The 13,053-nt window shown below is 35.8% G+C and overlaps 1 pseudogene; it reads left to right on the top strand.

Moving 5' to 3' along the window:
* Nucleotides 1–9,038: 9,038 nt before the first annotated feature.
* On the top strand, nt 9,039–9,946 carry LOC109676676 (olfactory receptor 4C11-like; annotated as a pseudogene).
* Nucleotides 9,947–13,053: the final 3,107 nt, after the last annotated feature.

Here is a 13,053-nt window from a genome sequence, read left to right as displayed (position 1 = left end):
CAAGATCTGGAAGCCTTATAACTGATGAATGGATCATGAAATTGTAGAATATACACACAATGGAGTATTAGGTACAAGGAATAATGACATGGGATTTGATGATAAATGAATTCAATTGAAGGACATCATGTTAAGGGAAGTTGGCCAGGATCAGAAAAACAAAAAGCACATGTTTTCTCTCATGCATGGAAGACAGATCCAAAGATAAACATATACACAAAAACAAGCATTATCATATACATATACAAACTTAGTGGTAGAATATGCTTGTAACAACGTAACCACTCTATGGAACCTGGGGAGAGAAAGGAAAAGAAAATAATCAAGCATCAATAATATTGCACAGTATAAGATGTGAAAGTAAAGGATATAAGGATGTGTAGTAAAATAAGCTTATTGCTAACACATTTTGAACAGGGAAATGCTTGAAATTTTCTGCTAGGTTCTAGACTAACACTACAATTTTCTTTTCATTTACTATATTCAACCGAGCTCTGGAACTCCTCACATGAGTAATAATGCAAAAGAAAAGAAAAGCACTTCCAAATTAAAAAAGGAGGAATTTAAATTTTTACTGTTTATTAATGGCATGATGTTATACATAAGGAAAATGAGACTACACTAGTGAACTCTTAGGACTTAATAAGCCTAACGATATTGCCAGATACAAAATTCATATGCAAACTAGTAGCTTTTGGACAACAATAATGAATGATTAGAACCAGAAATAAAGACAGAAATTCCACTTACAACAACCAATTAAATACTTAGGAACAGATTGAGCTAAAGAAGTAAGGCAAGAAGTGAAACAAAACTATAAATCAGTGATGAAACTGATGCACAGATGACACACGCAGGAATTTCAGGTGTTCAGAATTCTTGAGTCCACTACTTTATTTAGGTTTTTTGCGGTTACATGATTGGCAATCACCCCATAGCTGATTCCAGCTAGGGCTGCAATTAATGCTGTTATACATAAAACTATTAAACTAATCTCCCTTTTATCCCTTTGGGAAATTGTTTCTGTTCATTGGGAAAATTTTATTTGTTGTATTATGCTATTATTCCAAAAAGAGATACACTCAGGATTAGGTATCAGTTGGGCATTTGACCAATTTCTTTGAGTATGGTTTGGGTGTAGACATGGAAGCCACCATACCTGGTTCTTTTTCCATGACCTCCCTACAAAGAGATTCCTTCCTCAAGGCATATACCTTGGGTGTTGTTAGCTTGGGCCTGAGAAGTGTCTCTTTGAAACAGGTAGTTGGGGATATTAAGGCAGCTGTATAGAGGTATAGAGTGTTCTTAACCATGTTGTATATTTTCTTAAGATACACTTGTGATGGCAAGTAGTAAGTATGCAATAAGAGTTTTTACCAGTGAGATTTCAGGACTTGGTCAGCTTGGAGATAACGCTCCCATTAAAAGCACTAGGCCTAAGCACATTGGGACCCATAGAAGTGGGGCCCTTAGAGTTATCCATACAGATGGTTGTCAGATGATAGTTCCCTTTAAGGGTGGTAAAGTGAAAAATGTCTTTTCTTTGGTATGTAGGTCCTAGGTCTTCTATTGACAAATGACAAACTGGTATATAGTTGTCTGGGACAGAAATACTAAACATCCAAATTTTTTTCTGAGAGATGATCCCAAGCCAGGAATAAGACATACTAGTCTGGTTCTACTGTAGGACCCCTGTAAGAGGAACAATGGCAATAAAGAGGAGCCTGGTCCAGGAGGAGTGGGTTTCTTGGACCAATTTAGCTAGGTGTCTTTGTAAAAGTTTGTTTGTTTTTTCTACTTCTCCAGATGATTGGGGATGCCTCAGGGAGCCATAATTTTTCTCCAGGGGACACCACCTGCCCTGGTGATCTAACTGGTACTTTTGGTCTAAGGCTTTCTTATTTTCCTCTGATCAATATTGTGGTCTCTCTGGGGGAAGGAAAGTCCACTCCCAGAAGAGGGGGACAGCTATATATTCCTTCATGGTTGCCTGTTTAGCTGCTTCTTCAGCTCTTTGTTTCCCTTTGGTATCTTATCGTCTCCTTTTTGGTGACCTCTACAATGGATCACAGAGACCTCTTTAGGCAATAGAAGACCATCTAGGAGGGCTAGTATGTCAAGAGCATGTCTATCGGGAGGTCCTGTTGTAGTTAGCATTCCTCTTTCCTCCCAGATTGCTGTATGAGCATGCAGGATCAGGAAGGCATTCTTCGAATCTGTACAGATGTTGAGTTTCTGTTCTTTTGATAGTTTTTAGTCTTCTATTAGAGCCACTAATTTTGCCAATTAAGCACTTCTATTAGGAGGAAGTGGAGCTGATTTGAGGATGTCAAATTCTGTTACAACTGCAAACCCTATATGTCTGACACCATTCTTGACAAAGGAACTGACTGACATTGTTGTATAATTCTAGATCTGTGTTTTTTAAGAGCCAATCAGTTAAGTCAGGTTGGGCAGCATAATTTTCCATAAACATCAACTCACAGGAGTGTTCAGGATTTCCCTATGCCTCTGGTAGAAGGGATGCAGGGTTTAAACTCTGACAGGTCCTTAAAGTTATTTCTGTCCCTCCCAGAAGCTGGGCCTGTTATTTAAGTAGAATCTTGTCAGAGAGCCAAAGTTCTCCTTTTGAGTTTAAAATTCTCCCTAACTCATGTGGGATGGAAATCATTAGAGGGTGATTTAGGATAAGTTTTTGAGCTTCAGGCACTAGAAGGCTAACTGCAGTGACTGCTCAAAGATATCCTGGCTATCCCTTGGCTACTTGATCTAATTCTTCACTTAAGTACCTATAGTATGGGGAGTGATGCCACAGAGCTGAGTCACCACTCCCAAGTCCAGTCCTCCCTTTTCAAAGATACATAATTGAAACTTGTCCTGTACTGGGAGGTCCAGGGCTGGAGCTGTCATAAGAGCCTTTTTTAACTGATGGAATGCATTTTCTGACTTGTCATCCCATTTAATAAAGGACTGGGAATCCTTTTGTGCTTCTTTAAGGATTTGATATAGGAGTCTGGCTAGGTCTGCGTATCTCAGTATCTAAATTCTACAGTATCCTGTCACCCCCAAAAGGCCCTCAATTGTTTTATAGTTTTAGATAGAGGAAACATCAGGATTGGATGGATTTTATCTTCTTCTAGAGTCCTCATTTCTTTCTTCAGGACAAGACCTAAAGATATAATACTAGACTGACACAATTGGGCTTTTTCTTTAGAGATTTTATATCTATCTGCTAAGAAGTTTAGGAAGAATTCAGTGGCTTGAGAAATGATAGGCTCAGTTGGTCCACAGAGTAGGAGGTCATCTACATATTGTAGCACAGTAGCTTGTGGATATTGCCACTCTGCCAAGTCTTGGATTAGAGCCAACCCAAAGAGATCGGGGCTGTCTCTGAATCCCTGGGGGGGGACAGTCCAGGTGACCTGTCCAGACTTTCATGTGTGGTCCTCAAAGGAAAAGATAGGTTGACTTTTATGATGTATGGGAATGTAAAAGAATGCATCCTTTAAGTCCAGGACAGAGAAGTAAGCAGTACCTGTGGTATTTGGACTAAAAAGCATATAGGGATTTGGAACTACAAGGTGGAAAGGCACTATTGCTTCATTGATCAGGCAGAGGACTTGGACTAGCCTCCATTTGTTAGATTCCTTCCTGACACCGAGAATAGGAGTATTATATGGGCTGGAGCATTCTATTAGCAGTGCCTGAATCTTTAGGTCTTTGATTATGGGAATTAGGCCCTCCTTATCTTCTGGTTTTAGAGGATATTGGTTTTGATTATGGAACCAGTAGGGGTTGTTGAGATGAAATAAGACTGGGACTGCTGCTTGTGCCCATCTTACAGTATGTACATCCATCCACACCATGGGATCCACTTGTTCCTCTACTGGGACAAGCAAAAGTACACTCCTGGGGGTAAAAAGTTGTACCCCCAACTTAGATAGAAAATCTCATCCTAGCAGAGGAATAGGGGTTTCTGGAACAATTAAAAAGGAGGGACAGAAGTGGAAATCTTACCAGGAGCAGGCTAGAGGCTGAGAGAAATAATGCTTTAGAGGCTGGCCTGATATGCCCTAAACAGTAATTTTATTGAAGGACCTGGGTCCTGGAAAGAAAGGAATAGCTGAAATGCTGGCTCCAGTATCCTGGCTGACCTTGTGGTTTTCAATAGTGAGTATTGCCTGGGCTCCTCTGCTTTTATGGTGGTTACAGAATCCTGGATGGGAGGCCCAGGGACCCATCATTGGGTGGGAGGCTCTGGCTTTGGTTCCCCTGGAAACTGAGGACAGTGTGCCTTCCAATGTTTTCCCTGACAAATGGTGCAGGGTTCTTGGGATAGCTTCCTTCAGGATCACTCCCTCCTAAAATGGCCTGCCTTTCCACATTGAAAGTATGTCCTCAGGTTTGAACTTTGCCCAGCTGAAGCCTTTCTGATCGCTGTGATCAGAGCTTGCTGCCATTTACCCTTTCTCCTTTCCTTCTCCAGGTCCTTCCTTTCTTTTTCTAAGTCCCTATTATAGTATACAGATGTGGCTATATGGACCAATTGGTATAGATCTCTGCTCCCTTCCACCACCCGTTTCTGGAGCTTTATACAGATATCTAAGGCCGACTGTTAGAAATTTATCTTTTGGAAGATTTCCTCCTCCTGTTACTATAGTACAATGTTGGTATGTTTTTGTGAAGCATCCTTAAGTCTTTGTAGATAAGCTACTGGGGTTTCTAAGGGTCCTTGCTGTACAGCTGTGACTTGAGATGATTAAGAGATTTTATCTTGGTTCTCCTTAGACCCTCAAGAATTCAGTGGATGAAGTGGTTATGGGACCATTCATCCTTGTGATTTTCAGGGTCCCACTTAGGGTCATAACTAGGCACTGCCTGATCTCCTGTCAGAATTGGGAATTTGAGTTCCCTTTTAGGTATGCAGTGTCTTTGTCTTTTTTCTCCCTCCGGCTCCTCCTTTTGTGAGGACCCAGTCTGAGAAAGGCCTGTAGAGCCACATTTATCTAAGTGATAATCATCCCCATCTTTGGCTGCTTAATCTAGTACTTTCTGTTTCTCCAGAGAAGTAAGGGTCCGAGATAGCAATAGCATTACATCGTTCCAGCTCGGAACAAAGTTTTGGCTGGCTTCTCTAAATGCCTGGATGTACTGATCTGGGTTTTCTGTGTAATTTCCTAAATCCTTTTTTATTTCTTTAAGTTCATTTACTCTAAAAGGAACTTTAGCCCTATCCCGTACAGTAATTAACTAGAGGGGGTAGAGTCCTGTGGGATGACGTCAAGTATGCAAGGTAGCTGGTAAGGGGGAAAAGGGGAGCTGATGGAGCATCAGATGGTTTTTTAGGTTCTACTTCCTCAAGGGAATTTGGTGGGGTTTTGCAAAGGGTCCCCATGATCTCGCTATCTATCCTGCATTTGCACAACCTTTCTGGGTGGTCTCTTAGGAAAAAGAAAAGTTGAATATATGGGACGTTAGTCCACTTTCCCTCCTTTTTATAGAAAATGTCTAATTGAAGAATGGCATTATAATTAATGCTCCCTCCTTCTGGCCATCTTTTCTCAACTCCCAGAGGATACCGTGGCCAGACTTGGGTGCAGTAAAACTTGAGACACTTTCATTGAAGACTTTTTGGATCAAGGTCTTTCCAATGTTTTAGTAAGCAGGGAAGGAGGGTTCCTTCCTGGATCCTTGATGCTTGATTCCCCATCTAAACAGGGAAAGAAGGGGAAATTGATCACCTTTACAAAGTTTTTCTCCTTTTACCTAGATCACTCCTGGTGAGGAGAAACTCTACATGGGAGAGGATGTCCCTCCATCCTGTGGTCTCATGCCACTGCTAAGGTTGTCATGGACATATAGGTATTCTGGTTGCATCCAACCTCCACCCTGGAATGCCCCTGATCAATACTTTATCTATTTATTTTGACTTGCCTGTTTGCCCAGCGACCCAGGTACCTGCTTATCCTCTACCAGATGAAGGCTTGTAATTTAAAAATAACTCTATCAAAGTAATGAAGAGGGAGGCAAGGACGGGGACTCTTGATGAGATAGACTTTTGTCCCCCTATAAATCCTGTGAGGCATACATATTTTCTATGAACAAAAGAGGGAGCATCTGAAGAATTTTGCTTCAGTAAGGGACAACAATGGACAAGACTGAAGTCTCTATCCCTTTACATTTTTTTTTGACTTTAGACAAAATTAAACAGGAATAATATATGTTTGTGTTCATCCAAGAAATGATACATTGAGTTGATGATGTTGTCATGAATACAGTAAGATGTGACATTTCTCTTACTCCATGGTTACAAGGTATAGAATATTATGGAACGTGTTGACATGCATCTACAGGAAATCTCTCAGTTGTATGATATTTCTTCATGCCAATATGTAAACTATTATTTTCTCTATAATTCATATAATATAAAAATTATGTGTACAATAGTGTATAGACAGTCTGTCAATCTGTCTGTATACATCTATCCATAAAGATATAGATAAAATATAGATGTAGATAAAGATACTGAACATTTTTATACTTAACCTATGAACCCTAAAATATTTTACATTTGTTTGCTAAGGATTCTTCACAAAAAAAAATTTGGAAAACATCCAATAAAGCAAATGACTCTGTAGCTATTGGCATCGTGGTGGTGTATATGTTTTTAAAGAACACTGAGTTTTGCTGCTGCCTCTACATCTAACTCACCATCTTACTCAAGCCTCTGGAGCTTAATGTTGCCAGGAGAATATGACCATGATTCCTGTCTGCAGCAGAAGTGAGCTGTGATAGCTCACTGACATGGTGATGTGAATTACTATATCCCAAGGTAAGGCTTTTTAAAGCTTTATTTTTAATACATGATCATTAAAATACAATTTTACATTTTGGAAAATACATACCTCAAAACAGATCTCCCATCTAGAATGCCAAGAAAGCAATTTGACCTCTTAAAGCCTACAAATATTATGTTTTTGTAAACAAATTTTGTCTTCTAAATAAAAATCCTTCATCTGATTACATTTTTATGTGTAATGTATACTTTTTGAAGTGAAAATGCTGTCATACTAAGCATACTTAGTATATTGCAGTCTTGAAGTTAAATTTGCAACATCTGTAGAATCAGCTATACATAGTGTATGTGATATAGCTGCATCAAATTACTTATTGCTTTCATAATACTGCCTTGGTTTATTCATTTACTGTGATAAAAGTTGAAGTTTCTCACTATCTTTCATCACCAGTGAATGGAATGTGGCCATTGTCTTTGTGCCTGTGGTGGCTGTATCTCTGGGAAATGAGATCTCTGGATTAATGTATGAACGTAGTTGTTCTATTATGGGTTTTGAAATCACTCTCTTAGAGAGGGCAAGAACCTGAACTCCACCACAAAATGTGAAATTGACTGCTTTTCCTAAATTTGTCAGCATCTTTTGTTAAAAGACACTTAGGAAAGGATTGCTTTACTAACCTTGTAGGTGTTAACAGAAATTTCTTTTTCCCTTTTATTTATTTTGACAGTATTGGGGTTGAAGCTCAGCACCTCATTTGAGACACTCTGCAGGCACCTAACCAGAATTTCGATCCGAGTGTATATTATTATGAATGAAACTGGCCACTTTTCCACATGGTTATTATCTTTAATAAGGGGAAGGATCCCTTTTAAAATTACTACTTCACGATTTTGCATTATTTTTGGCAGTCTGTGAAATCCATTTATATTTGAATAAATTGTGCTGTTGTCTGAAATGTTGTTATAAAGGTATTTTACCAGTTGACTTACATATTTTATTTTCAACTGTGATATTGTTTAGAACACATATGCTTTAAAATAAATAAAATGAAATTTGTTGTATGTAATAATCCAAATAATTATTAATTCTCTTTTATATATCTAACTTAAAGTCAGTATATAAGATACTCAAGAATACACACAGCAAAATGTTCATTTAAAGTTTCAGCTGTGACTGAAGTATCAAGTAGTCATTTTCTAAATTTCTGATTTTTAATGTAAACTTGAACTTAAAGAGTGTTATAAATACTAGCTTGATATATATTTTCACTCATTAAACTTTAGCTTTCCAATGAGTTATCACTTATAATTCCTTTGTGTAAAATAAATTTAAGAATTTTCTAATACAGATACCAAATTTTATATGCAATTAATGAAAGAGTAATTTATTCTTCATAAAGTACATTAATCTAAGTGATCTGATATGTGGAATGTTATGAGTTATGTCAGTTGTTCTTCCTCTTTATAGTAGATTCTGTTTCTCCATGTATTGTATGGGAAGTTGTTAAAGGACTCAGAACCATAAGGTCTTATGAGTTAAATTTAAAAGAATTAAAATTAGCCAAGGAAGGAAATTAAATTAATTCTCATTCTAGACTGGATAGGTTGGATTGTTCATAACTATAAAAATTATATGTATGTTCATTATTTCTCTTTCTCTACTCTTGTTCTCACTCACTCTATGTGTCTGTGTACACCTAGATTTTCTGAAGAAAGGCAACCTCAGGTGTTTAAACAATCAATGGTAGGATGATCAAACTATTAATAATTAAGTACTTTATAATGAGACTATGTGGTTCAAGTACCATAAAAGTATATTGAGGCAAAAATGTAATGTGAATGATAATGTGATGATTTCAATGTGAGACACTTATAGAAATAATATTGAGCTCTGAAATTGTTCTACTCATGTCAAATTCCCTAAATTATTGTTTTCTTTACTTGAATAATCACTTGGTCTTTCATTATTTACATGTGAAATTTGGTAACTCAATTAGATAATTATTAAATTGACTTTTAAGAAGAAAATACAAAAATGTAAGGGACAATTCGTAGGAAAGGTAAAGTAAGTTTAATGAATGAGAATATATACTCAGCATAAAAATTTAGTATTTATTTAAAGTAAGTTTAATGAATGAGAATATATACTCAGCATAAAAATTTAGTATTCATTTTATAATTTTTTTCTTTTCTCTCATGCAGATTGTTTCTAACCTGTGATTTCCCCACATTAACTGAAGCAATGCAACAAAACAACAGTGCAACTGAGTTTATATTGCTAGGGTTGGCACAGAATCCTTGGAGGTAGAAATTAGTGGTTTTCATTTTCTTTGTATTCTATGTGGGAACGTTAGTGGGGAATATACTCATTATTGTAACCATCAAGTCCAGCAAGACACTTGGAAGCCCCATGTACTTTTTCCTATTTTATTTGTCCTTTGCTAATTCCTGTTTTTCAACAACTACTGCCCCTAGACTCATTGTGGATGCCCTTTCCACAAAAAAAGTAATTTCCTACAATGAATGTATGACACAGGTCTTTGCACTACATTTATTTGTCTGCATGGAAATATTTGTCCTCATCCTCATGCCTATTGATCACTGTGTGGCCATCTGTAAGTCCTTGCACTACAGCAGGTCTGTCACATGTTGATTGTTCTTGCTTGGATAGGGTCTTTTATACATTCCATTGCTCAGATGTTCCTGGCCTTGAGATTGCTCTTCTGTGGACCAAATTTGATTGACGATTATGGCTGTGATTTACCACCTTTGCTGAAACTTGCCTGCATGGACACATATGTAATCAACTTACTGTTGGTGTCTAACAGTGGGGCTATTTGCTCTAGCAGTTTCATGATTTTGATGATTTCATACATTGTCATCTTGCATTCACTGCAAAACCGCAGTGCAGAAGGGAGGAAAAAAGCTCTCTCCACTTGCACTTCTCACATCATTGTAGCAGTCTTATTCTTTGGCCCATGTATTTTCATGTATGCACATCCCCCAACCACTTTCCCCATGGACAAGATGGTGGCAGTATTTTATACCATTGGAACACCGTTTCTCAACCCCCTTATTTACACACTGAGGAATGTTGAAGTGGCAAATACCATGAGAAAGTTATGGCATGGTAAAATCATTACTGTATAAGTATAAATATCAAGTATAACCATGTCTGAATGTTTGGATGTAACATAGTAACACATATAAGTTTCCAAACTTTAATTTTTCTAGTTGATAGGTGACATTCCAAGGCATGGTGTTTTCTGTTATACCTAAATAGAGTGTAGATTAATTCAAAACGTGTGTGCCAATAGTCTTTCAATTTCAGATTCTTCTTCCTTCCATCCATACCATTTCTAATGTCTAAGCCTAACTAGCCTTTTGAATTCTAAAGCATTTGCTTTCTTTTCTATTTCATGGTGCTTCTGTCTGCAGGCTGGTACCAACCTTGAAATTGTAACTTTGGTGGTTTATTTTCTTGAGAGCTTAATTCTAGCATTTGTCCATATAACTTATGTGTCACATTTGTGTATCTATCAGATTGTGTATGAGAAAAACATGCAATAACAAATGTTCACAATTGTGAGTATCCAAAGATACAGCATTGTTCTCTGTATTTAATTCCTTCTATTATATATTTCTAACAAAGTATTGAATTTTCTTCTGATCATTTATATGGCAAAGTAGTCAGTGTATCAAGTCAACACATTTCATTTTATGGTATGTATGTATTTGAATAGCTCCTTGCTTTTTTAAAAGGGGCTTCTCTCATCCTATAATATATTCAATATATTTTCACATTGGTTCCATTGGCCTTAATATAACATTCATATTATTTATGAGCTATTTTAAATGTACTATTACTACACCTGAAGTATTTAGATGTAGCTATGACAGAACTCTGTGACTCTAAAGATTAAAAAAAAATTAGATGGTATAAAACTCAGTTAAAAATCTTTAAATATTCTTCATATATAACATATTTTCTAGGATGAATAGCAGACAAGCAGAAATTTTCTCAGAGTCAAAATGACAAGATTTGTTGTATTTACTTTGGTACTGTTGTGGCTTTTTATTTTAGAAGAACTGGGGTTTGAACTCAGGATATCACACTTGCAAGACAGGTTCTCTCCTACTTGAGTCACACCTTCATCCTAATAAATGTAATCCATAACATTTAAAATTGATAATATCAATGAAATAAAAGAAATATCCATAAGCATTTAGAAAATACAATTGTATCAAGTATGTAGCATTATAGTGAACCAGCCACAGCATCAGCAAGACATTTTCTCTTATTTTGTTGTCATGATAGAGGTTGTATAGATTCATAAGTTAGAATTGCCAAGTAAGTTTTCCTGACCAAAGTTCATACAGCAAATTAGTATATGTACCATAGTTGTGTAAGCCATGGTTCATATCATAAAATTTTAATATCAGTACATTAATCTGGATGTCATCTTTAGTAACTTTCAAAAGACTCTATTTCATTTTTAACCTTGTTCCTAATTAATGTGTGGGAAAATAACAACAGTTCAAACAATACTTCTCTTTGAAGATGTTTTTGAACAAATTTAGTAAAATAGCAAGGTTTTGTAAGCTTGTTTCTTTTCATTTTATGGGACAAAATATGGAATATTTTTCACAAAGGTGTCCAATGTTGACATGTCAGGAATAAGGAGATTCATATATTTAGTGGACAATGGATAAATAAATCCATCAAATATTTGTCTAATCTCTCTTTGTGGTACCTACACCCATGTAAGATCACAGACAGGTGTATGATGAAATCTTTTGAAGATTTATATTTCAAAAGAAGAATTGAATGCAGTAAGTACAAAAGATAAGAAATTTGATAAAGTTAAGTAAAAAATAGGATTGTAAAATGGAATAAGAAGCTAGGTTTACAAAAAATGGAGGGTTCTTAAGTTTTACAAACACTAGCAGTTAAATTAAACCTGGAAAAATGAGGCAAAAAGTTTTACAATTCTGTGGTAATCGATCCCTTCACATATAGTTTTGAAGTGAACATTTACCCTCATACATGAGTGACTCTAAAAAGAAACAAGGAATTCTTAGTATCCTGGCATTGTAGGAACAAGTACAGTACAGTGTGTCCCATTCCTTTTAAAATCATATTTGAGTCTCAATAAATCGGGACAAAGTTAGGTATTTCTAGTGAAAATTGTAATTTTCTAGACCAAAATGTAAGGAGAGAGGAATAAATATATCCCTCAAGTTTGTTTTACTACAGCAAAATTAATGTTTCAAACCAGTTTATTTTTCTCGTCATATCCCATTTTAATCCTTAAATCAAACATCATTTCAAACATTATGTAAGGCAAACTTTAGAAGTGTAGTGATCATGAGCTGCAATTACTCAAGTTGTAGCATGGATGGTGGAATATGGTGATTAAGAGGATGAAAGCACAGCTCAGTGGTAAAGCTCTTGTCTACCATATATAGTTCTCTAGTTTTAATCTCTAGAACCACAAAAATAATTTTTATGCTTTAGAATCAGAATGCAATAATCAACCAATTTTACAGGCTTGTAAATTTAGGAAACACTTATAAATCAAAAATAAAAATTCTTTTAATTTGTTTGAGTTGTCATGAAGATTACAGAAGAGGATATTTATAAAAAATTTGAAAACCTGAAAAATTAGCATGTGGTATTTTTATCATAAAACATACTGTTCAAAGAATTAACTAAATTTCTTATTCAGACACTATATATCTTTATTGGTAGTGTCATTTCAAATTCTGAGTATGTAATTTACAATTGCACAGAAATGAAGTTTAATAAAATATAGTAGTCAACTTCTTCTTTCTCTCTCTCTCTCTCACATCTTTGGTTCATTTTTTCATTTGTCCTTTCTTAAGACAGCTTGCAAAGATTTTTGTCATCACCCAGAAATTAAACAACCTGGTTTATATGTGAAGATCCAACTAAATATAAGCTGATAAAGGAAAGAAATTAAAAAGATTAAAATAAAAAGAAATGGAAAAAACCAAAAAGACTGTAGAAGACATCAAATGAATCTTATCATTTTAATGAAAAGACAAATTATATAAATTTAAAACCTGTCAACTAAGAAAAACATAGAGAACACTAAAACAAATATAGTAAGAAATGTAAAATTGGACAGTACACTGATAACACAGAAATGCAAAGGATCAAAAGCCTTATCAATATCAAGTGTATAACGACCAATAGTATGCTACCAATTTGGTCTTTAAGCTGAAAAGTATAC

This window comes from Castor canadensis, chromosome 1 (genome assembly GCF_047511655.1).
Source record: "Castor canadensis chromosome 1, mCasCan1.hap1v2, whole genome shotgun sequence".
Taxonomy (NCBI): Eukaryota; Metazoa; Chordata; class Mammalia; order Rodentia; family Castoridae; genus Castor; species Castor canadensis.
This window is presented reverse-complemented; position numbering and strand designations above follow the sequence as displayed.